The sequence below is a fragment of the Quercus lobata genome, chromosome 5, assembly GCF_001633185.2.
Source record: "Quercus lobata isolate SW786 chromosome 5, ValleyOak3.0 Primary Assembly, whole genome shotgun sequence".
Lineage (NCBI taxonomy): Eukaryota > Viridiplantae > Streptophyta > Magnoliopsida > Fagales > Fagaceae > Quercus > Quercus lobata.
In genome coordinates, this window is record NC_044908.1 from 87778159 (window position 1) to 87803088 (window position 24930).

The following is a 24930-nucleotide window of genomic DNA, read 5'->3' on the forward strand; positions in this document are numbered from 1 at the left end:
TTTCATGAGGGAAAGACATTATTGCTTGGTAGGAGGCTTTTTCAACAATTTATAGTGGATGCATACACTTCTATCGAAGAAGAAAGACTACAATGGTGTACCTTATAATGTAGATCTTTTGGTGAAGTACCAATCCCATTTTAATGTAGAATGGTGTAATAGATCTCGATCGATCAAATATTTGTTTAAATATATAAACAAGGGATCAGATAGAGCAACAGTTGTTGTAGAAGAGAATTTTCCAAATATTGGGAGTGATGGACAAGAGACCGAAATTGTTGTTGATGAGACAAAAGCATACTTGGATTGTAGATATATTTCAGCTTTTGAATCATGTTGGAGAATATTTGAATTTCCAATTCAGTTTCGATATCCACTTGTTGAAAGATTAAATTTTCATTTGGAAGACGAACATCCCATCATTTATCCGGAAAATACAAGCTTGGATAATGTTTTAAGTATACCTGGTATTGAAGAAACAAAGTTTATAGAATGGATGAAAACAAATGAGGCTTTTGAAGATGCTCGAGAGTTGACTTATGCTGAATTTCCTACAAAATGGGTATGGCATAGTAATGATAAGCAATGGCAAGGAAGGAAATCTAAATATTGTATTGGAAGAGTGTATTATGCACATCCTTCAAGTGGTGAAAGGTTTTATTTGAGAATGTTGCTTAACATTGTCAAAGGTCTAAGAAACTTTAAAGAATTAAGGACTATAAACGAAGTTACTTATCCAACTTATAAGGAAGCCTGTTATGCACTTGGACTTCTTGATAATGACAAAGAATGGCATGATTCCCTAATTGAAGCTTCGAATTGGGCCAGTGGGCAACAATTGCGTCAACTATTTGTTACAATGCTATTGTTTTGTGAGGTAGTTGATCCATTAAGTCTTTGGGAATCCAACTGGAAACTGATTACAGAAGATATACTAAATAGGCAAAGGCGTATCCTCCAATTCCAAGAACTAATTTTATCAGATGACCAATTGAGAAATTTTGGATTGTATGAAATCGAACAAATCGTCCAACAATATGGAAGATCACTTAGAGATTATCCACAAATGCCCCAGCCAAATATGGATCTTATTCAGAATGGGAATAGACTTATTCAAGAAGAAATGTTGTATGATGTATCAAGTTTGAAAAGAGAACATGAGATCCTAATTTCTGGCCTAAACAATGAATAGAGAATAATCTACAATTCTATAATGGAAGCTGTTGCTATTGAAAGAGGGGGAATGTTTTTGTCTATGGACATGGTGGAACGGGTAAAATGTATCTTTATAGAACCATCCTGTCTGGTATAAGATCAAAAGGCAAAATTGCTCTTGCTGTTGTGTCTTCAGGAATTGCTGCTTTGTTGCTTCCTGGTGGAAGGACTGCTCACTCAAGATTTCATATCCCAATTAATGTAAATGATGATTCTACCTGTGACATAAACCAAAGAACACAAGCAACAGAACTTCTCTCAAAAACAAGTATTATACTTTGGGATGAAGCACTGATGGCACATAGGAATTGTTTTGAAGCTGTTGACCGCACGTTACGAGATATACTACAAATTGAAGATCCTCAAAATGCTGAAAAACCTTTTGGTGGTAAAGTTGTAGTTTTAGGGGGTGATTTTCGACAAATACTTCCAGTTGTGAGAAAGGGAAGACGAGAAGATATAGTCCAATCCTCAATTAGCAAGTCATATCTATGGAATGATTGTAATGTCTTTAAACTCCAAACAAATATAAGGCTTCTACAGAACGGTATGAGTGGAATAGAAACATCATTTATAAAGGACTTTAGTGAGTGGATTCTTAAAATAGGTAATGGTGAATTGGGAGAAGGAAATGGGGATTACAGCATTTCAATTCCAAGTGATTTGATTATCCAACCCTCAGAGAATCCAATGCAAGATATTACTGACAACACATATCCAAGTTTGGAAAATAAATACACAGATCCAAGTTACCTACAGGATAGGGCAATTCTTGCCCCTACAAATGAAGTTGTAGAAGAACTAAATGACTATATTGTGTCATCCTTAAATGGAGAAGTTCATGAATATCTAAGTTCAGATTCTATATGCAAGGCTTCTTCAAATGTTCCTGACCAAGATCTCCTGTATACTGTTGAATTTTTGAACACGTTGAGATTTCCAGGATTGCCAAACCATAAACTGACATTAAAAATAGGTTTGCCTGTAATGTTGCTTAGAAACTTGAATCAGAATGAAGGTCTTTGTAATGGAACAAGACTCATAATAACAAGATTGGCTACATGGGCGATAGAAGCAGAAATCATAACTGGCACTAATATAGGCAAACATGTGTTCATTCCAAGAATAACATTATCTCCAAGTGATTCAAAATGGCCATTCGTTTTAAAGAGACGACAATTTCCAATTTCAGTGTGCTTTGCAATGACTATAAATGAAAGCCAAGGACAATCATTAAAACATGTTGGAGTGTATTTGCCAAAACCTATTTTTAGTCATGGGCAATTGTACGTTGCAGTGTCTAGAGTTACAAGTAGAAATGGCCTAAAATTCCTCATCATTAACGATGACACTGAAAAAAAGTCTGAAACAAAAAATATTGTGTATAAAGAAGTTTTTACCAATCTTTGACTCAAGAAACCAACTAATAAAGGTAACATAATTTCATATATATATATATATATATATATATATATATATTTCTATTTATCTTCTCCAAATTGATTTATGCACTTCGTATATGCTTACTGTTTTGTTAAATTTCATGTCTATAACATAATTGAATACAAGCTAATTACTATTTTCTATCTTTAATAAGCTAATTACTTTTTGATGTCTTTGTTATATTGCTTTGTTTTGTTTTATTCTATGCAGTATCTAAATCGAGTTGAGAATTTTTATAAACTTTCAAATTTATTAATCTATGCAGGTAGGGATCCAAGATGATGCAATATTCTCTCCTTAATTAGCTTTGTATAGACAAACACAAAGAAAATTGGAAAGTCAAGGTCTGAATATCAAGGATGTGGAATGCAATCAACTCAAAAAATAATGATATTATTAGTTTAGATATGATTTTAATCAATGAGCAGGTTTGTTCTTCTTCTATAGCTTTTAATATTGTTTGATCATTATATATACCATGAACTCTATCTATATAAAACTGATGCACTTTACTTGCAGAATAATTCAATACATGCAATCATTCGAAATAATATTGCTAAAAAGTTCAAGCCTCTTCTGCAAGAAGGAAAATTTTATGAACTCTCTTATTTTCAAGTGGTTGATGGCAATGCATTGTATAGACCAGTAGACAATGACATCAAGATCATGTTCACATTGAAAACTAGCATTAAGGAAATAAAGGAGGTTGATGTTGATATACCGCGTCATAAATTCGAATTTGTTGACTACAATAAAATACATGAACGCGTTAATAAACATGTCCAGCTATCAGGTATCTCTATATATATTATGCGTTATATTAAATTTATTAATAATTATGTATTATATTATTGTTATATATGAAAATAATTACATCCACATCTTTCTAATGCCTAGATATCATTGCAAATGTGATTGGTGTTGGACCGATTGAGCAACCTTGCATCAAAGGATCAAATGTCTCGATGAGAAACATAAATGTCATGACTATAGAGTATGTCTTTTTTTTTAAAAAAAAGAAATTATTTTCAATACAAGCACTTTTTATTTCTTTATTTATTTTTGATAAACCAATACATGCACTTATATTATATGAACTTACACTGTAACATTGAAATTTTTTGACAGAGGACATGAAATAAAGCTTACACTTTGGGGATCAGTTGCAAATGAAGTTGAGGAGAGCTTCTTTACTGAAAATCCAGGCCCTTTTATCATAATTGCTACATGTTTGACTGTCAAGACTTTTAAAGGCAAGTTCATTTCTCTTTTCTAATTCTCTTTATAACCATCTTCTGAATTACATAATAAATCATCCAATTGTTTGAAATACAAAGTATTTTGGCTAAATTATTATGTAAGCATCCAATGAATCAAGATAATTGTCTCTAAATTATTGAGCAGAGAAAAATCATTTCAATGTATAAGAATTAAAAAGGTATTCATCACTTACTGTTGGGGGATTCATTCCCTCCCTTTACATTTTTCATTGTTGAAAGAGATTTTTCTTTTCTTTTTTTTCTTTAATCCGTTTCAAGAGCATGGTTTTTTGGATCCATTGGTTTTCAAAATGTGACAAACATTTTCTCAAGTGTCATTATCTTTAGCATCTATATCTACCATAGCAAAGTTGGATTATTTACCTCTGTATTGTACATGTCTACAACATACTATGCTCTCTAATTTAGACCTCTCACTGATTACAGCAATCATTTCATTGAAACTTCAATGTACTTTTTTTCCTAATGAATCCTATGCATTCCAGGAGAGTATAGCTTATCTTCAACAAGTGGAACAAGAGTTTATATTGATTTGGACATTCCTGAGACTGCTGAATTCAAAGATCAGTAAGTGCTTTGTTTTGGATTCACATTTTTAATATATTTACAGTCTACAATACTATGTCTAATATCTTTATATAATAGAATAGATTGGTGGAAAATAACCAACCAATAGTACAAATGCCCAAGCAATTCAAACCACAAGTATCAATTGAAGAAGAGATGAACATCAACAGAAGAACTATAAGTGAAATCAAAAAAGTTATGTGGGACTCTGATAATAAGGTAAGAAAAAAATATACCTTCAACAATAACATTGTGTCCTTAACATTGCTTTTTGTACTTTAGACTTGCTTTTACAAAATTTAACTATAAAATTATAAATTGATTGATATTAAATTCAATTTCTAGGAAACGATCTTTACCTGTGAAGGAAAAATTATAAACATTGACATAGATCGTTATGGTTGGTACTTTATTTCTTGCGAAGTATGTCGTAAAAAGGTAAACTCAAAAGATGAATTTTTATGGTGTGACAATTGCAAGAAAAAGGCACGCTTCCCAATCCCAAGGTACACAAAATGAAAATGTTTACTTTTTATATTAAAAAACACAACAAATAATATGATATTAACATTAGATATGTCATTTCTTTTATCAGGTATAGAATTCAATTAAAGGTTAAAGATAGCTCAGGAATGGCCACATTCATTTTATTTGATTCAGAAGCAGAAAAATTAATCAACATATCAGCCAAAGACCTTTTGAATAAATCTTTAGAGGTGAGAAAGTCGAATATAAAATTAGTATTTAATATTTACTACTTTATTTCAATGTACAATTTGAAAAATGTTACTTTTGTTAGGAGCCCGATGAAGTCATCCTTCCTGTGCAAATAGAAAATCTGAAAGGAAAACAATTTGTTTTCCAAATACAACTAAATAACTATAATCTCAACTATGGGTGGGAATTCTTCACTATCAAGAAACTTTTTGAATCTTTTGAAGAAACTGACAAAGCAATTCAGCTTGATAAAATGACAGAAGTAAGTATTGTAAGGTTGAATTTATTCAACCATCTAATTTGCTTTATTCCGTGCCAAATTTGCTTGTAATTCAGCATTTAGTAACCCTGTATTTAGGTGGGTTTGATGTAAGGGTAGTGAGTGAGATAGAGTGAAGATTGCTCAAGAGTGTGCAAGAAAATAGAGACTCGCGGCTGCAAGCCGCCAGACGCAGCACACATGCCAAGCATGCTGGAAGGTGAACAGTCATGCAAGCTGGAGCACTACAGGACAAAACAGGACAACTGGCCATACGATTATCTCGCGACTGGATCTCGCGACTTAGTCAAGCCGCGAGGTCAAGCGCGAGCCACCCCTGTTTTGTAAAACCTGACGTTTCACATTCCTCTCCCACTCCAGTATAAATACCCCTTTTACCCACGATTGTGAGAGGGCTTCCAGAGAGAACTTTGAGAGAGAAACCCTAAAGAAAAACAAGATTGATTCACCCACAATCTATACATTAGAGTCTCTTCAAATTCCTCAACTCTCTTCCTCTCCATTGTCAAATCCTTGAGAGGCATTATACCAAACCTGGTTCTCACCATCATTATCACTGTGAGACAGCTGTTTGGATTTCTGGGAAGCAGTTAGGAAGGAACCAATCTTCATTGGTTGATGCTACGGTCTAGTAGCGGAATCCGGGAAGCTAGAAAAGAAAAAGGTTCGGCGCAACCTCGTTGGAGCAAGAAGCTTGGAGGGCTTAGGTGCACTAGGTAGATTAGGCTTGGAGGGTCTATTGCTGTCCATGTATCCCAACTGTATTTTCTAGTGGATTGTTTACCGCTTGGAGGGTGGCGGAGAGGTTTTACGCCGAGGGCTTCGGTTTCCTCTTCGATAACACATCGCGTGTTGTCTTTGTGTTTGCATCTTCCTTCCTCTCTATCTTTGCCTTTTTATTATCTGATGTGGATTGTGTTTTGTTATAGCTTAGATAGTTTTTACCAATTTCATATTATAGCATATGTTAAGTTTCCGCACACTAGTTGTTTGACATATTGCTTGAATTGGTTAAGTTGTAATTTGGGGGTCTAAACGTTCAAGGGTGTTTATACACGTTTTTGAACTTTCAATTGGTATCAAAGCGGGTACACTGTTATTGGTTTCATTACTATTGTGTGATCCTTGACTCCCTTTTGAGATGGATCGGTCTCAATCTCTAAATGCACCTCCATATTTTGATGGTAGTAATTATGCTTTTTGGAAGGTTCGCATGAGAGCTTTTCTGTGTTCTATTGATGAATCTGTTTGGGATGCTGTTGAGATTGGTTGGACTAGACCTGAGGCAGCCAAATCCACATGGGATAAGGCAGCACTTGCTGCATCTAATGCTAACAATAAAGCACTCAATGCTATTTTCTATGGTGTGTCTCCAGATGAATTTCACAGGATTTCTCACATTACTGTTGCCAAAGAAGCATGGGAGATTTTGGAAACCACCTATGAAGGCACGAAGAAAGTGAAAGACACCAAGTTGCAAATGCTGACCACTCGGTTTGAGGAAGTCAAAATGAGTGAGGATGAGTCTTTTGATTCTTTCTATGGGAAGCTAAATGAGGTGATTGTCAGCAAGTTCAACTTGGGGGAGAAAACGGAGGATTCAAAAATTGTTAGGAAGATCCTTCAATCATTGCTGGAAAGTTTTTGTGCTAAAGTGACAGCGATTGAAGAGAGCAAGGACCTTGATGACATCAAAGTACAGGAGCTAGTTGGTTCTCTGCAGACTTATGAGATGTCGCTGCCCAATCAACGGAAGAGTAAATCTCTTGCTCTAAAGACCATTAATGAGAAGGTGGAAGATCAAGACTCATCAGGAGAAGATGTGGTTGACAAAGATGTTGCATACCTTGTCAAAAATTTCAGAAAGTTCTTGAAATTCAAAAATAATGGCAAATTTGATGATAAAAGAAAATTCCAAAATTCTGGAAGGGAGAAAAGGGAATTCAAAAAGAAAGATGGAAAAAAATCCCAACCCACACAAGGTGTCACTTGCTTCGAATGTAACGGGCATGGACACTTTAAGAAGGAATGTCCGAATTATTTGAAATCGAAAGGTAAAGTGTATGCCACGACTTTGAGTGACTCGGATTCGTCTGACTCAGAATCTGAAGAGAGCTGTGATGGAGAGGGAAACTATTCGGCTTTTATGACTATTGCTCATGTTGAGTCTTCAGATGAGTTGAATCTGCTTGTACGGGACCTTGGAGAACATAGTGATGATGAATCACTAGGAATTGTTGAAGAATCAGAGGCTGAAGAAGATGAAAGCACAACAAATCTTCAAGAGAATTATAACTCACTCTTGGAGAAGTCGGGTGAGTACACAAGGGTGGCCAAGGCTGCTGTGAGAAAAATGAAGAAGGCTGAGGATGACTACAAAAGTCTCCTAATCCGATATAGGGAGGCCAAATGTGAGATAGAAACACTGAATGGTGAGCTGTCCGAAGCTTACACAAAAGTGAGATTTCTTGAGAATGAGGTTGTGCAAGCAAATGCTAAAATAGAGAGGGTCACCACCAAGAAGCTAGATGATGTTATCTCATCTCAAAAGAGCTTTTCAGACAAATCCGGATTGGGATATATCGGAGGAGGTAGTTCATCTGGAAATGTCACTAAAGAAGTGAAGTTTGTAAAGGCCAAAGATCCAGTTGTAGCTGACCTTACTGATGAGAAGCTCAAGATGGAGGAGAAGAAGAATGTGGTGAATTAACGGATGCTGAATCCCCGTAATCAGTCTGTGGGCAGGTCTGAATCTCGTGCCAAGTCACGCCCATGACCACAAAGAGGTCCTAGAGCAACTTATGTGTGTCATTATTGCGGACTTCAAGGGCATACTTGACCAAATTGCCAAAAGCTGAGAGCAAAGAATAGTGCAACTCCTCAAAGGTCAAGAGGACCTAGAAATTGGGCAGGTGATCAATCTAGAGATCAGAATGGTGATCCCGGAATGATGAACGTGATGAAGATGATTGGTGCATTCACCAACTGCTTGGAAAGCTTCTCACGAAGGTTTGAAAGCCCTAACTCCCGTACCCAATCCTATAAGGAAATCACCCCAAACGCAAGTGACGTGTGGGTGAAAAAGGGTACTCATGCATAAGCATTACAACATGTCCATGCATTAATACTTCCTATGCTTTGTGACAATGTTTGTTTGATTTTGCTTGCTGTTTTTGATGTTGGTTGTTTGATTGTCTACTTGTGCATATTTTTAATTTTGTTTTATCAATTTTTTTGCTTTTAGTGTCAAAAATCCAAAAATCACATAAAAAATTAGGAAATCAAAAAGCTTGATTGACTTTGTTGAGAATTTGTCTCAAAACTTGTTTTGTCTTGTACCTTTGTGCTAATGGCTTTATGCATTTTCGAGCATTGCTTGTTTTCATGCACTCATATCAGTGTGGGAAAAATCTTGAAATCTATGTGATTGTTGTAAATAGATCTTCAAACTTGCCATGAATGATTAGTGAATGGTTATGTTGATCTTGAGACATGCATAAACTTGTGTCTATATATCTTCTCACTATTTATTTTTGTTTTTGCTAAAAAGAGCTCACAAAATGTAAATCTCCAAATGAAAAGAGATATTGAGCTACAAAAGCCTGTCGCACATTCTAGTATTCGACTAGGAAAAAGGGTAAGCGACTTTATATTAAAGAAAATGTTTATTCAAAAAGCCAAAGGCTTGTTCATTAAAATGAAATGTCAAATATCACTCTCACAATGAGAGGTGATTGCCTCAAAAGATCAAAAAGATCAAATGTTATGATTAAAAGTGGAGTCAAATGTAAAGCTCCAAGTTAAGTTATCAAGTTTTGTGGGAGGTCATATATACATATTTCTATAATTGAGATGGGTCACATGATCTAGTGCTAATTGTGTATGTCTTGGTTGAATTGATCATTGAAGCTTCACATTAGACTAAGGACTATCTCATTGTTGATATCCACATACAACACACAAGTTTATGTTCAATAAATGCCATATTCATTTGTGTGATTGTACTTGATGAAATGTGTTTTCACATGCTCAATCTCTGTTAATTCAAGCACAAAAAGATTTTTGAGTGTTTTAGGTGTTTTTGGAAAGTATTTTGTTTGAAAAATATGAAAATTTCAAAAATCCAGTTTTTGCCCTGTTTTGGCGGCTTAGTCGCGGGTATGTCAAGTCGCGAGCCTCAGTCGCGTCTTCGCGGGTCATTTTTGACGACTTGTTCACGAGTGGAAGGTCCAGTCACGAGGGTTACTCAGAGATTTTCATGGCTCAGCTCGCGACTCACTCGCGGGTAGACCTTCCAGTCGCGTAAAACACTTAGAAAAATTTTTCAAATTTTTGTCCTTGAGTGTTTTGGCGGCTTGAACTGGCGACTTTGTGGCGACTCAATAAAGTCGCGAAAAACGCGTGTTTGGCAGAAATAGGAGCAGTTTTTAAATCTTTTTCAATTTTCCTTCGAACATTTGTGACTGTTCATCTTCTCTCTAAATTATCTCCTTCCCAAACACTCCGTGCACCCATTTCCAGTCTCCATTGTTGCATATTTTCTGCTCAAATTCTTCAAGTCAGGTATGGGTTTTCAGTTTTGAACTCATTTCTACTTGATTTTGTGTTTTTCCCTTTGATTTTTCGCATCTGTTTATGTTTTAGAGATGGGTGTTTCGAATATTGCTCTTTGTTCATGCTTAGCTTGCGGATGCTGTTGCTAGAGTTTGATTTGATCTTAGTTGTTTCCTTTTTTGGTCTTCATCTTGTGCTTAGTTAAGTGTTTCTTTTATTTTATCTGAACTTGAGCTGTTGAGCTGTTTCAAAATGTTCCGTTTGAGGTTGTGAGTTTTACTGTGCTAAATGTGCATGTTCTATTGTGTGAATCTATTGGGAGCATCTGTTAGTTTCACAATGCTGATTATGAGTCATATCATTTTCCATTATCTGTCTCATTGTCATATATCTGCCTTTAGGATAGTTTCTATATCTGATGATTTTATGTGTTTCCTATCTTAGGCTTGTTTATCCATGTGGTTGATCTAAGTAGCTTATTGTTTAAGTATTCAAGTTCATTTGTATGGCTAAAATCTCTTTGTTTATTACATGATACTGACTAGTTCTGCACATATATTGCTCTATGCTGTTGTGGCCTCTTCTGATTGTTCACAGATGGCTCCCTCACGAAGGCTGACAAAAGATTGAAAATGGATTCTAAACTGTTTAGGTCAGTTCATCACTTTGAGAGATACAAGGATATCTTTTTGAAAGCAGGAATTATTCAAGAAAGATTTGTAGATTTGGAGGACTTAAGACAATCCTTTATTCCCAGCTGTTTTGAAGGAAGAGGATGAGAAAAGCTTCTGAGTGATTTCCCTGTAGTGTGTGAACCCCTGATTAGGGAATTTTATTCAAATGCTGTGATAAAGGAGAATGAGTTAAGTTGCTGGGTTAGAGGTACATAATTCATTTTGGATACACATGTCATAGATGATGTGCTAGGGCTTGAAGGTTTAGAAGATCAGGAATTTATCAATTACAAGGATAGGAGTGTTTCTATTGAAACAGTTCAACAAAGGATAGGTGGGCAGAGAGAAGGGAAATGTTTGAATACCACTGCCTTTCCAGTGGACATGAGGTGTCTAACAATAATTATGATGTTTAATCTCTATCCCATAAAGAAGTTGACTACAATCAACTATGCAAGAGCAATTTTTCTGATGGATCTCAAAGAAAAGAATTTCATTGACATAAGTTCCCACATTTATGACACCATTGTGGATGAGACAAGAACAACCTCTAGGCCAAAATTGATCTTTCCCAGTTTGCTAATGAGGATTTTTAGAAGGAAGGGTGTTCCAATCCCTCAAGACATTAGTCCCATGTCCACACCCTCTGCAATTAACAAGCTTACCTGCAAAAGGATAAGTGTTAGGCTTCCAAGAGAAGATGATGAAGGTGATGAAGGAGAGGGTGTCCCAATGGAGACTGAAGCAGAGGCAGCAGGGCATGCATCAACCTCAACACCCAGGAGGAGTGGCAAAAGGTCTAGAGCATCAACTTCTTCAGATACACCTCCAGATGCTTTCCAAATCATTCTGGAATGACTTGATGAGATCAGAGAAGTCCAAACTGAGCACTCTGAGAGGATGAGAGCCATGTAGGACCAGATTGATGTTTTGTCTGCAAAACTTGACAGCTTCACCACCCAGCCTGAACAGTGACCCTTTGGCCATTCCGGTCAAAAAGGGGGAGATGTTTCTTTCTGTTGATAATGACATTGATGATTGAAAAGCAGAAAAGCAGATCTTAAGGGGGAGTAATGTGTTGAGGGGGAGTTGTCAAAGTTGTCAAAATCAGAGACTTTGTTTATATATGCTTATGTTTTGGGTACTTTTAGTGTTTTTATGGGTTTGATACACTGTGTTTTGGTGTATAGTTGTTTCTAACTCTTAACCTATACTCTTGGTTTAAACTTTAATATTTTTTGATGATGTTATTCAGGAAGTTTTGTGTTTTGTACCCATGTGCTTTTGTAAGCTTTTAGGGTTAATGTTTTATGCATAGGTTTGTAGGCTTTATGGTATGTACCATGCTTAATGCAGCCTTTATGCTATGTTGAAATCAGTACTTTAATCTAAATGTCTTACATTTTGATTTATGTACTGTCACTCTTGTGCCCTTGTAGGATTCTTCCTAGATGCATATACCTTGTGTATTATGCATTGGTTGAGTGTTGAACATACAAGTGTATTGCCTTGTGCTTGTTAACTTGTATGTCCTTGTGTTTATTCCAAGTGTAAATGAGCACTGTGATCACTACCTTGTGGTGTTCACTTGCTTGATCAAGCCATGGTTTGTTTCTTAACTCCTTCTTTGCTTGATCACATATTGCCTGTTTCATATGCATTTTATGATTTTCTGCTTACAATGATCATGGTGTATTGTTGTGTTTCAAGAGTATTATGTTCATATGATTCAATTGCTTCACAGCTTCTAGAGTTAGGTGTGAGTGAGTTTTGTTCAACTGTTCCCAACTCACATGTTAAGTCTAGAGTCTATTTTAGGGTTTTGTCACGGAATAGCCAAAGGGGGAGATTGTAAGGTTGAATTTATTCAACCATCTAATTGGCTTTATTCTGTGCCAAATTTGCTTGTAATTCAGCATTTAGTAACCCTGTATTTAGGTGGGTTTGATGTAAGGGTAGTGAGTGAGATAGATTGAAGATTGCTCAAGAGTGTGCAAGAAAACAAAGACTCGCGACTGGGCCTCGCAGGTGACTCGCAGCTGCAAGCCGCCAGACGCAGCACACGTGCCAAGCATGCTGGAAGGTGAACAGTCATGCAAGCTGGAGCAATACAGGACAAAACAGGACAACTGGCCATACGGTTATCTCGCGACTGGATCTCGCGACTTAGTCAAGCCGCGAGGTCAAGCCGCGAGGTCAAGCCGCGAGCCACCCCTGTTTTGTAAAACCTGTCGTTTCACATTCCAATCCCACTCCAGTATAAATACCCCTTTTACCCACGATTGTGAGAGGGCTTCCAGAGAGAACTTTGAGAGAGAAACCCTAAAGAAAAACAAGATTGATTCACCCACAATCTATACATTAGAGTCTCTTCAAATTCCTCAATTCTCTTCCTCTCCATTGTCAAATCCTTGAGAGGCATTATACCAAACCTGGTTCTCACCATCATCATCACTGTGAGACAGAAAATTGGATTTCTGGGAAGCAGTTAGGAAGGAACCAATCTTCATTGGTTGATGCTACGGTCTAGTAGTGGAATCCGGGAAGCTAGAAAAGAAAAAGGTTCGGCGCAACCTCGTTGGAGCAAGAAGCTTGGAGGGCTTAGGTGCACTGGATAGATTAGGCTTGGAGGGTCTATTGCTGTCCATGTATCCCAACTATATTTTCTAGTGGATTGTTTACCGCTTAGAGGGCGGCGGAGAGGTTTTACGCCGAGAGCTTCGGTTTCCTCTTCGATAACACATCGCATGTTGTCTTTGTGTTTGCATCTTCCTTCCTCTTTATCTTTGCCTTTTTATTATCTACTGTGGATTGTGTTTTGTTACAGCTTAGATAGTTTTTACCAATTTCATATTATAGCATATGTTAAGTTTCCGCACACTAGTTGTTTGACATATTGCTTGAATTGGTTAAGTTGTAATTTGGGGGTCTAAACGTTCAAGGGTGTTTATACACGTTTTTGAACTTTCAAGTATTATTTAATTTAGCAAAATTACAAATATAATATTTAAGATGTATATGTTGTAATACATTCCTCAACCTGTTCTATTGCTAGGTTTACATCAGTGATACTTCAAATGAATGTAGCAACAACTTATCAATTGAAGAAGATGGTGATTGTACAAAATTTCAAAAACTTGATGTTCAAACCAATGTGCAACTCACACCAACATCTGTACTCAAGGAAAACAAAAGGGCATATTCAAGGACTACTACAAAGCAACAAAGGAAGAAGATACAAAAAACACTTTAAAGTTGTCTTTCAATCTCTAAGATTTTCTATGCACAATTTGGTTTTAATGAGTTTGCGATTTTGATACTAGAGATGTATTGGAACAAAGGAAATTTTTTTGCTTTTATACACAATTTGGTTTTAAAGAATTTGTGATTTTGATACTAAAGGCGTATTGGAACAAAGGAAATTTTGTTGCTTTTATGCACAATTTGGTTTTAAATTGAAACATAGAGGAATTAAACTCTTATATTTAGTTATTTGAGGATTTCTTTTAGCATAGCGTTAACTGTTTGTCTATATACATTTCATTTCTAAATATTGTAGTATTCTCTTTACATTTAAAAAACTCATGAGGCTTAATTTGAATTGTAACTTATCATGTTTAAATAATTTATTTTGAATTTTAAGTGATTAATATTTGCATTGATATGTTGTTCAGATTCAACAGTTGTGTCTTTAAAATCAAGAGGAATTCAAAAAAAATATCTAAACTTCAACGTTTTTTAAATATAATGAATGCATTGAATATTTAGTGGAAGACATCAAATAAATGAAATTGAAAATTAAGAATGTGCTACCAGAGAATCAATGCTGAATTCCAAAACCTAATGTCACATCATTTGGAAAAAATTGGTAGCTTTCCCATGCATTGCACGGGTTAGCGACTAGTATAATTATAATAGTAAACTGCCTTTTCAAACAGATGATAAAGAAAAACCAAAATAGGCTTTTTTGTTTTGGATAACAAAGGAAACACATAGGGACGAACAAAGCAGTGCCAAAAAAAAAAACATATAACTTAACGTAGGGGCCTTTTTTGTGCTATCTTCAGACTTGGGCTAAGGGTTTTTTATTTTATTTTATTTTATTTTTTTGTTTTGACTCAGAGAGGTAGGGCTAAGGTTGTTTAAGTTTGTGAGAGTTGGGCCTGGTCCTCTCCACTAAATGGGCCTTGTGAACCCGTTTGTGCACAAGACAACACACTCCAAGACACTAAAGAATAATATATAAATGCTCAAATAATTGTTAGCTCCTGGTATTGTTAGCCCACATATTCAAAGGATGGCGAATGCCAAATTAAGGTCTTTCCCTCCTTCACCAAACCATTCTCTCAGAGCTTAAACAATGGCAAGTCTTGCATGACTGGATTGCTCTTTTATGATTTGTTATTTTCCTCAATTTTGGATTTCAAAACATTGATGGGTTTGTGTTTTTAATTTGGACATCAATCACTTGATTTGGTATGAGTTTTTCCATTTTTTTTGGTTTTTTTATGGGTTTCGATTGGATTCTTAAGTACTAGGTTCAAGCCCTGAAAAAAAAAAAAAAAAAATTGATTGTGGTTCTTTAGTGATATGAAGCAGGATAGGATTTTGTAGAGTAAAAGAACAAGAATTAGAACAATGAGAATAAGACTTCTCACTACTTTTTTTTTTCTTTTTTTAATTTTTTATTTAAACAATTACTTCCTTATTTATTCTACTAGTTTAGAAAATTCAAAGAGAACTTATAGACTTTGGTTTGGATTATATATGTATGACCAATATATTGTAGGATTCATGATGATAGGAGGTATTGGTCTTGGAATTAGATGCGAAAAGGATACAACTATAATTTATTCATTTCAATTCAACAAGCTCTTAAACATAGCCCTTACTTAGTTGCCATAGTCGGCCTTGTAATCACTTTAGAGCTGATCAATCATCTTCCCAAGTTAGTAAAAGCTGACAATTTATTTTCAACTATGATATCACGATTGGAGATTCCCATATGTATTGGGATGCCTTGTGAGGATATTTTGTGTTCTAAATGTTTCTTAGATTTGTTTCTGTAAGGTTGAATTTAATCAACCATTTTATTGGCTTTATTCCGTGCCAAATTTGCTTGTATTTCAGCATTTTGTAGCCCTGTATTTAGGTGGGTTTGTTGTAAGTGAAGTGAGTGAGATAGAGTGAAGTTTGCTCAAGAGTGTGCAAGAAAACAGAGACTCACGGCTTGGCCTCGCGGGTGACTCGCGGCTGCAAGCTGCCAGACGCAGCACACGTGCCAAGCACGCCAGAAGGTGAACAGTCATGCTAGCTGGAGCACTACAGGACAAAATAGGATAATTGGCCATACGGTTATCTCACGACTGGATCTCGCGACTCAGTCAAGTCGCGAGGTCAAGCTGCGAGCCACCCCTGTTTTGTAAATCCTGACGTTTCACATTCCTCTCTCACTCCAGTATAAATACCCCTTTTACCCACAAATGTAAGAGAGTTTCCAGAGAGAATTTTGAGAGAGAAACCCTAAAGAAAAACAAGATTGATTCACCCACAATCTATACATTAGAGTCTCTTCAAATTCCTCAACTCTCTTCCTCTCCATTGTCAAATCCTTGAGAGGCATTTTACCAAACCTTGTTCTCACCATATTCATCACTGTGAGAGGGTTGTTTGGATTTCTGGGAAGCAGTTAGGAGGAACCAATCTACATTGGTTGATGCTACGGTCTAGTACGGAATCCGGGAAGCTAGAAAAGAAAAAGGTTCGGCGCAACCTCGTTGGAGCAAGAAGCTTGGAGGGCTTAGGTGCACTGGGTAGATTAGGCTTGGAGGGTCTATTGTTGTCCATGTATCCCAACTACATTTTCTAGTGGATTGTTTACTGCTTGGAGGGCGGCGGAGAGGTTTTACGCCGAGGGCTTCGGTTTCCTCTTCGATAACACATCACGTGATGTCTTTGTGTTTGCATCTTCCTTCCTCTTTATCTTTGCCTTTTATTATCTACTGTGGGTTGAGATTTTAATTTGGCTTAGTTAGTTTTTCCAATTCCATATTATAACTTATGTTAATTTTCCGCACACTAGTTGTTTGACATAATGCTTGAATTGGTTAAGTTATAATTTGGGGGTCTAAACGTTCAAGGGTGTTTATACACATATTTGAACTTTCAATTTCAATGAATTACATGCTTGAAAAAGAAAAATGAATAAGTCAAAAATTATGTAGATAGTTGAAGTGTTTAGGATGGGGGCATGAAGGTATCAATTCTGCATATACTAATTCAAAGATGCAGTTGAGGCATTGTAGGGTGAAGGATTAGTCTGGGGGAGTTTCTTAACTTGATTTTGTTAAGTGTTGAAGTCTGTCTTGGTGACTTGAATTCAAAGGAAGAGTATCCCACATGCCTATTGCGTACTCAACATGATTCCTAGCTAATTATTAACTAAAGGCAGTAAAAGAAGGAATTAAAACTTTATTACTTGGAGTTACTTCCTAGCTAGTGGTTAATGGCTATGATACTTTAAATACGTTGAATAATATTATATAGAATGAACCACTTCCTGGAGTCTAAGTAGGATCACTGCATATTAAGAGGCATATTTTCTATCCAAATTCTATAGTCATATTGATTGTCCTTGATTTAAAGTTGTCCTTTGGGTGGAGGAGATTTAGCCCAAGACATTGGAATACCTTTCAGAAGATCCAACTATTAACAATTATGCAAATCCCTAATATCTATAGAGTGGCTTATATAAGAATTCTTTGTATTTTTTGCATTATCAATATGAAATTTGCTCCCACACCTCCATAATAACATGTTCTATATGACTATGGCTTTACAATTACATGACCTATACATCAGGTTGAACATGCATGTACTTGCACACACATTGAATGCTTTCAACCACAATATATATCTTCATTGTCACTGTGCCATTATTGTTGGCTAATTGCATGGCATGTTGCTTGATTTATTTATTTATTTTTAAAAGGGAATAGCATAAGTATATATCTTTTGAATATAGTGCTATAAATGTAAACTCTTGCCGATTACTTTAGCTTAAAAATAGTAAAGAGGTTTTCTTTCATTTAGTCATGGACCATGGATTGAGTTATTTGTATATTAGACAAAGTTCCTTAGATGGAGAGCAAAATATATTACCCACTCACATAGATATTTTGTAACATATTGTACATGTGAAGCACTTGATTCTCCACCAAATCTGATATTTGTATGACTATGGACAATATGCAACTACCAGACCACTTTTAGAAGCACTGCAGACACTGAAAAAAGGGACCCAGTGCTTCATTACTCAAACCATGAAAATTTTTTCCTAACACAAAATGATACTTAAACTTTTCACTGCACATTCCATTGAAGAGTTATCACGATCATCTCTATTAGCAGTATTCTTGGGAACCCATCATGCTTTTATCAAGGTTTCCACTATAGAGCAAGAACCCACTACCAATATTACTTGGTGATGCCTGCAAGCATTTGACTAGACCTTCATGGCCATTTATGACTCCAACTTTATTAAGCTTACCATAAGCCTCTCTTTTCCATATACCCATACTCTTATCAGCAGAGCCACTGCAGTGACTGCACAAAAACTCCCCCATTTGACACATACATAGGATAGCCATTTGATGAGCTTTTGTCTCATTAAATAATTTCCAACTCTCAAAATTCATGCCCCCCTCCCACCCCATCACAAACCCATCTGACCCTCCTCCATAAACCCATTTTCCATCCTCGGAAACTATAACCGAATTAATCAAAACCTCCTTATGACCCTCCAAAATTCCTTTTAAAGCATGTGAATTCTTCCCCTCCTTGCCCCAAGCTTTAATCTTCCCATTAAGTGAAGCAGAATACACGATCCCTTTACTTGCCACTAACCCATTAATTGCATCATCATGTGCCTTAATTGATTCCAAAGCACTTCAAATCTAATAGCCTCCACACCTTGAAGGTCTTATCCCATGACCCTAAAATTTATGTGTCAACTTTATAATTCATGTGCAATTGGAGAACCATCCAAATTAGTGGAAAATTTTCACAATGGATCTCATAAAAAAGAATTTACTAATTTAGTCGCCACCATTCCATATAGCTATGAGCTTTACAATTTACAAAGCACATAGCATCCCTCATGTCTTGTTTCACTTTCTTATATTTTGAGTTGAATTGACATTCATAATAGGGGGAACCATGTTTTATTTTGTTGGAGGAATCATTCATAGAGTGGTAAAGAAAAAGATAGAGACAGAGAAGAATCCACAAAAAAGTATTTTTGAAATTAGCATATGCAAGTTTTTAGGCTTCATTTCCATGCCAGTGTTGGATGACGAAGTGTTCACTAACTCTAGCCACATACTCGAAGATTTCAATCAAGATAGTAGGGTAGTTTTCCTTTAATTATTCAAAACCATCTGTCTGCATTATACCTAGGAAAAAAGAAAAACATAATAAGTTGCAGCCAACATTAGCAAAAAAATTCAAGCAAGAAAAACACTTAGAAACCCACTTGAATCTTGAGAAGTCATTTAAAAAAAAAAAAAAAAAAACTGTTGGCTATGTAATGCAAAGGGCTAAACCCCCCCCCCTAATTTTTTTCCTTTTAGCCACTCATTCTCACGTAAATTTTAGTGTTAGAAATTTCAATCTGTGCTTCCTTTTCTTTTCTTTCTTTCTTTTTTTTTTTTTGGAGAGGGGGGTTACTTTGAATCTATAACTTAGTATAAAGAAAGTAGGTTTATGACTAAAAATTTTACCCAAAAAAATTGAAAGCTTGGATTTGTGTAAATACACAAGAGCTTGTTTAGACCCTCAATTAAAATTACGGCTAGATTGCTTTTACTTAACTTATCTAAGTGTGGAACAAGAGTAAATGAAGCGTAATAAACCGATAAATACTCTAGTGCATAAACATGAACAACAAACAATAAATATAAAGCACAAGAGTAAGGGAAGAGAGATGCAACCACAAGAATTTCGATAACACTGAGACGTGTTATCGAAGAAGAAACCAAATAACTTGGCAAAAAACCTCTTCGTAGCTCTCCAAGTCGAAATCAATCCACTAGAGAATAAAGTTCGAGTACATGAATAATAAAAAACCCTCCAAGCCTAGTCTACCCAATGTACTTGAGCCCTCCAAGCTTTTGCTACCAACAGACTTCTTGGAGTCATGTCTTCTTTAGCCTTCCGGATCCTATAATACGCTCGATTGCATCCAGCAAGCCTCGTCAGCTTCTTTTGGCAAATCCCCAAAATTTCCTAAGCTCCTAAACACTCTCTACACTCTGAAAAGGTGTGGGTTGTATTTAGGTACAAATCTCCTCTCAAGGTATGACAATGGGAAAGGGAAGGAGAAAAAGCTACAATGATACCTCACTAAGGATGAGTAGCTCTCTTTCTAAAAGATAAGTGTATTGTGTTGTAGAAAACCTATCTAGGGTTTTTCTCTCTAAATAGCCTCTCATACATTTATGGGTAATGATGATATATATAGTATGAGTGAAGGGTAAGCAAGTCACATTTAAAATCCTCCAGGCATAGAGTTTCGCAGGAATCTCACGGGTTAGTCCTTCTCGCGAGACATTCGTGAAACTAACAACCTATCATGACTTTTCAACTTCCAGCATGTGCCTCTCACGTGGCTCTTTCATTGGTAGGCTTCTTGCGAGACACAGGCGAAATCCACTTGTTCATCCAATACATGCTCGATTCTTCACCAACTTAATACTAAACCCAATAGAATAAAATCCCACAAAATACAAGGAACAAAATTAAAGTAATTACACAAAAAGGTGTTATTAGCATGAAAATGAGATAACATAATTATATATATATATATATATATATATATCATCCAAGATGACAACTGTAGGGCAGGTCATCTGCCCTCAAAACTTATGGCTTGTTTAGATTCAAGAGGGAAAAAGGGGGAGTGGAGGGGAGTAAAGTAGGGTTAGCTAAAAACAGGCTAATTTTAGGCCAACTCTACTCTCCTTTACTCCTCCCTCTCCTTTAATCCAAACGGACCATAAAACTTCTCATTTGAGTGCATGAGTGCATGGTAACAATTCATACAGTACTTAATAGTTAATACACGTAATCAACCTATATCAATATGGCTAATGTACAACAGAAACTCAAAACTTGGCCATTTCAAATCAATTTTTTTCATTTTGTCATGAATAAAAGGCCTATTAGGGAAAATTAAAAGAACAAACATGCCAAATTATTGGATTGCCATATCTTGATCAAAACAATTTGGGACCTATGACACTGACTCCACATTGCCAATTGAAATTAAAGCACAAGCTTCATTAGGGAAAGAATAGGGCAGCTTAAGCATATCTAATATAGAAAGCTGATAAGAACAAGCATAGCCACACAAAAGAAGATATAACTGAATCTTGTTGTTCTTGGTTTCCATATAGAGGCATACTCTAGTTTAATTAAATATCACCTCACGCTTTAAAAACATATAAGAATTAAAAAAAAAAAATCTCATTCCCACATTTATAGGAACATGAATGGTATGTATGTAAGTACTAACATAAAGAACAATTCAACTAACTAAATGAATCCTTTCAAAAGAACAACGGTAGAGCAATACTGGGGATCCAAATACATAGAATACCTCAAAAAAGTTTCATAGCTTAAAAAGAAAGCATACAAGAAATCATGATTTGGAATTGAAACAAAATTCAAAAGAACCCAGGCTAGTTGGAAAAAAAATGAAGAACCACAATTAGATTTTTTTTAGGGTTTGAACCTACAACTTAAGAATCCAATCAAAACCCATGAAAATACTAAAAAATAGAAAAACCCATACCAAATCAAGAGATTGATGTCCAAATTAACGACCAAAACCCATCAATATTTAGAAATCCAAAATTGGGAAAAATAACAAATCATAAACAAACACACCTTAAGGTTGCGACACCATACTTATGATGGCTTTGGTATATTTTTCAAGCTCCAAAAACAACGTGTGCGGCGGCATATGTGGCGGGGTGGAGCTCCGGTGCTAAGAGGAGAGGATTTAATTAGGTTATGATTGTGTATGCTAGGATGTATTGATTTTTCAATAAAATGATGACGTGGCGTTTCTTCATTGGGTGCCGTAAAACATGTCTTTTACACCATGACCGGAGCCAATTTAAACTCGAATGAAAACCCTACAAAAGAGCCAAATAGTGAACCTAATAAACCAGCAAATAGATAATTTAAAGACAATTGGAGAAGATTTGGTCTTTGGAAATATTAATATGCAGAAAGGAAAGACTTACTTCCATGGCTGTTCAGAATCCTTGCTTGCATCCCCAAAAACAAACCATAAAACATAGAAACAATTAACACATTTGCTTAATAACTGCTACAAAACGAATATATATATATATATATATATATATATATATGTAAGTTCCCAATAATATAAACATGAGATATTTTCTTTTCTAAGTTTGTATTCTCTCTCACTACAAAGTTTGTAATCTCTTATGTACAGTATAGATATATACATGCATAGGTTATTAGAAGGTCAAGATCAAGGACTCAGGTTGAAGGTTGAGCAAGTTTGGATTGCAGCTGTTGACTCAAGTAGAGAGGAAAAGTATCAGAATAGAGCAATGGAAGAATTGTAGCTGTGATTGCAAAAACGACAATGTTTTGATTTAAAACAGCTATTCTACTTGTAGTTTAGGATTTGTTTAATTGATAGCTATTTATATACACATGTAATAATTTGATTGGTCGTAGAGGCTAGATCCGTATATTGAGGAGTTAGTTAGAAGTTAGTTACTCTTAGACTTTGTATAAATAACTGATGTACATTCATTTTCTTTCAATGCAATATAGAATTCTCTCATCAAATTCTCATATGGTATCAGAGTGCTCTGGTATCATCTAGATATTTTCTTCTAGATATTTTCTTTTCGTTTTAGTTTTTCTTTCACTCTCAAGGTTCTTCAATGGCGGATGCTACACAATCTATCACAGCCATTGATGAGTCACACCCTTTCTTTTTGCACTATGGAGAGAATCCAAGCATGATTCTTGTTACTCAGCCTATAGTCAATGATAATTACCCTAGTTCGGCAAAATCAATGTAGAGAGCTTTGGAAGCCAAGAGCAAATTAGGATTCATCGATGGTAGCCTCTCGTTGACTCCATCCATGGCAAAGAATCTTTTGCTCGTTCAAGCCTAGACTAAGTGCATTAATATGATGGTTTCTTGGATACTCAATTGTGTTTCCCCCAAAATTATTGCAAGTGTTGTCTAAAAGAACACTGCTTTAGAGGTCTAGATTAATTTAAGGAATCGATTTTCTCAGAAAAATGGACCAAGACTCTTTCAACTTCAGAAGGAGCTTGTAACAGTCACGTAAGGAGATCTTTCTATCACAAATCATTTCACTCAGTTGAATGTTTTGTGGGAAGAGATTGAGAATTATAGAGCTTCGCCTTGTTGCACTTGTGGTTCTTCTAAATGCTCAATCAATGAGAAGTTAACATAATACCAATTGCAAGATTTTGCGATGCAATTTCTGATGGGACTCAATGAATCATACAGCCAGATTTGAGGACAAATTCTCTTGATTGATCCTTTGCCTTCAATTAACAAAGTATACTCTTTGTTGATCCAGGATGAAAGCCAAAGTTCTATTGGTCATTTAACAGGGGCTTATGTTGAATCCACTACTTTAACAGCCAAGTCAGTTGTAGGATTTGCAAATCTTGCCTATGGAAATGCTTATGGAAGGGTTCAATAGGAAAAGGCAACAAGAACAAGGGCAAAGATAGGCCTATATGTAGCCACTGTGGAATCACAAGACATACCATGGAGAAGTGCTACAAGCTCCATGGATATACCCCTGAATATAAAGCCAACGGAAGGAAGCCAAAAGCCAATCAAGTTGTTGGACCAGAGTTTGGATTTGCTTTTGGTGGTGTGGAGTCAGACCTTGTGCCTATGCAGCAGCCTTATCCTCCACAAGCATTCCCATTTACTCTAGATCAATATCAAAGGCTCTTGGCCTTGATTGGGGGTCCAGCCAATGGTTTCCAAGGTCAAGGGAGCAATGCAACATCAGAAGTTTCTCTACCAACAATGGCTAATTGTGTTTTACTCACTACTCCACTTGCAGGTAATCCTTTCAATTTAAGGCATTTTGTTTTTGCTGCTAAGGTAGTAAATAGGAATGCTTATAGTTGCAACACTTGGGTTTTAGATACAGGTGCCACAGGCCACATCATTTGTTCTGCCACTTTACTCACCACTTTAACTAGCTTAACTCAATCCATTGTTGAATTACCTAATGGAGATAGTGCTCAAGTCACCCATATTGGCTCAGTTCAACTTTCTGCCACTTTGATCCTAGATAATGTTCTTTGTGTGCCTTCTTTCTCCTTTAATTTGCTATCTATAAGTAAACTTACTTAGAAATTGCCATACTGCCTTGTTTTCCTCTCTCAATTTTGTTTTATCTAGGACCTTTTCTCTTGGAAGATGATTGGAATAGATGAAGCATATGATGGACTCTACTTGCTGTAGAGATCAGATTGGGTCAGTCCTTCCACTTTGTCAGATCAACTCATCAAGCACAAGTTTAGTCCTTCTCCTTTTGTCAATGCATTTAGTAGCATGCCTAGAATTTGGCACTTTAGGTTAGTCATCCCTCCATGAATAAGTTGAAGTCTTTACAAAATAGTTTATCTATTTCCTTTGACACTTGTATAGATATTTGCAACATATTCCCTTAGGCAAAACAAAAAAGATTACCCTTTCCTTTTAATAATATTTTTTTTTTTTTATTCTCATTTTGATCTTGTTCATGTTAATATATGGGGACCTTACTTTATACCTACTAATGAAGGCTTTAAGTACTTCTTATCCATTGTTGATGATGCAACTAGATGTACTTGGATATACTTGTTGAAATCTAAATCTGATGCTAGAAGTCATCTAATCTCATTTCACAAATGGTACAGACCCAATTTAAGCCAAAAATCAAAGCTATCAGATCTAATAATGGCCAAGAATTTGTTATGTTTGATTTTTGTTCCACTCATGGTATCATTCATAAGAGAAGTTGTGTTTACACTCCTCAACAGAATTTTGTTATGGAGAGGAAACACCAACATCTCTTATTTGTTGCTAGGGCATTGAGAATTCAATCCA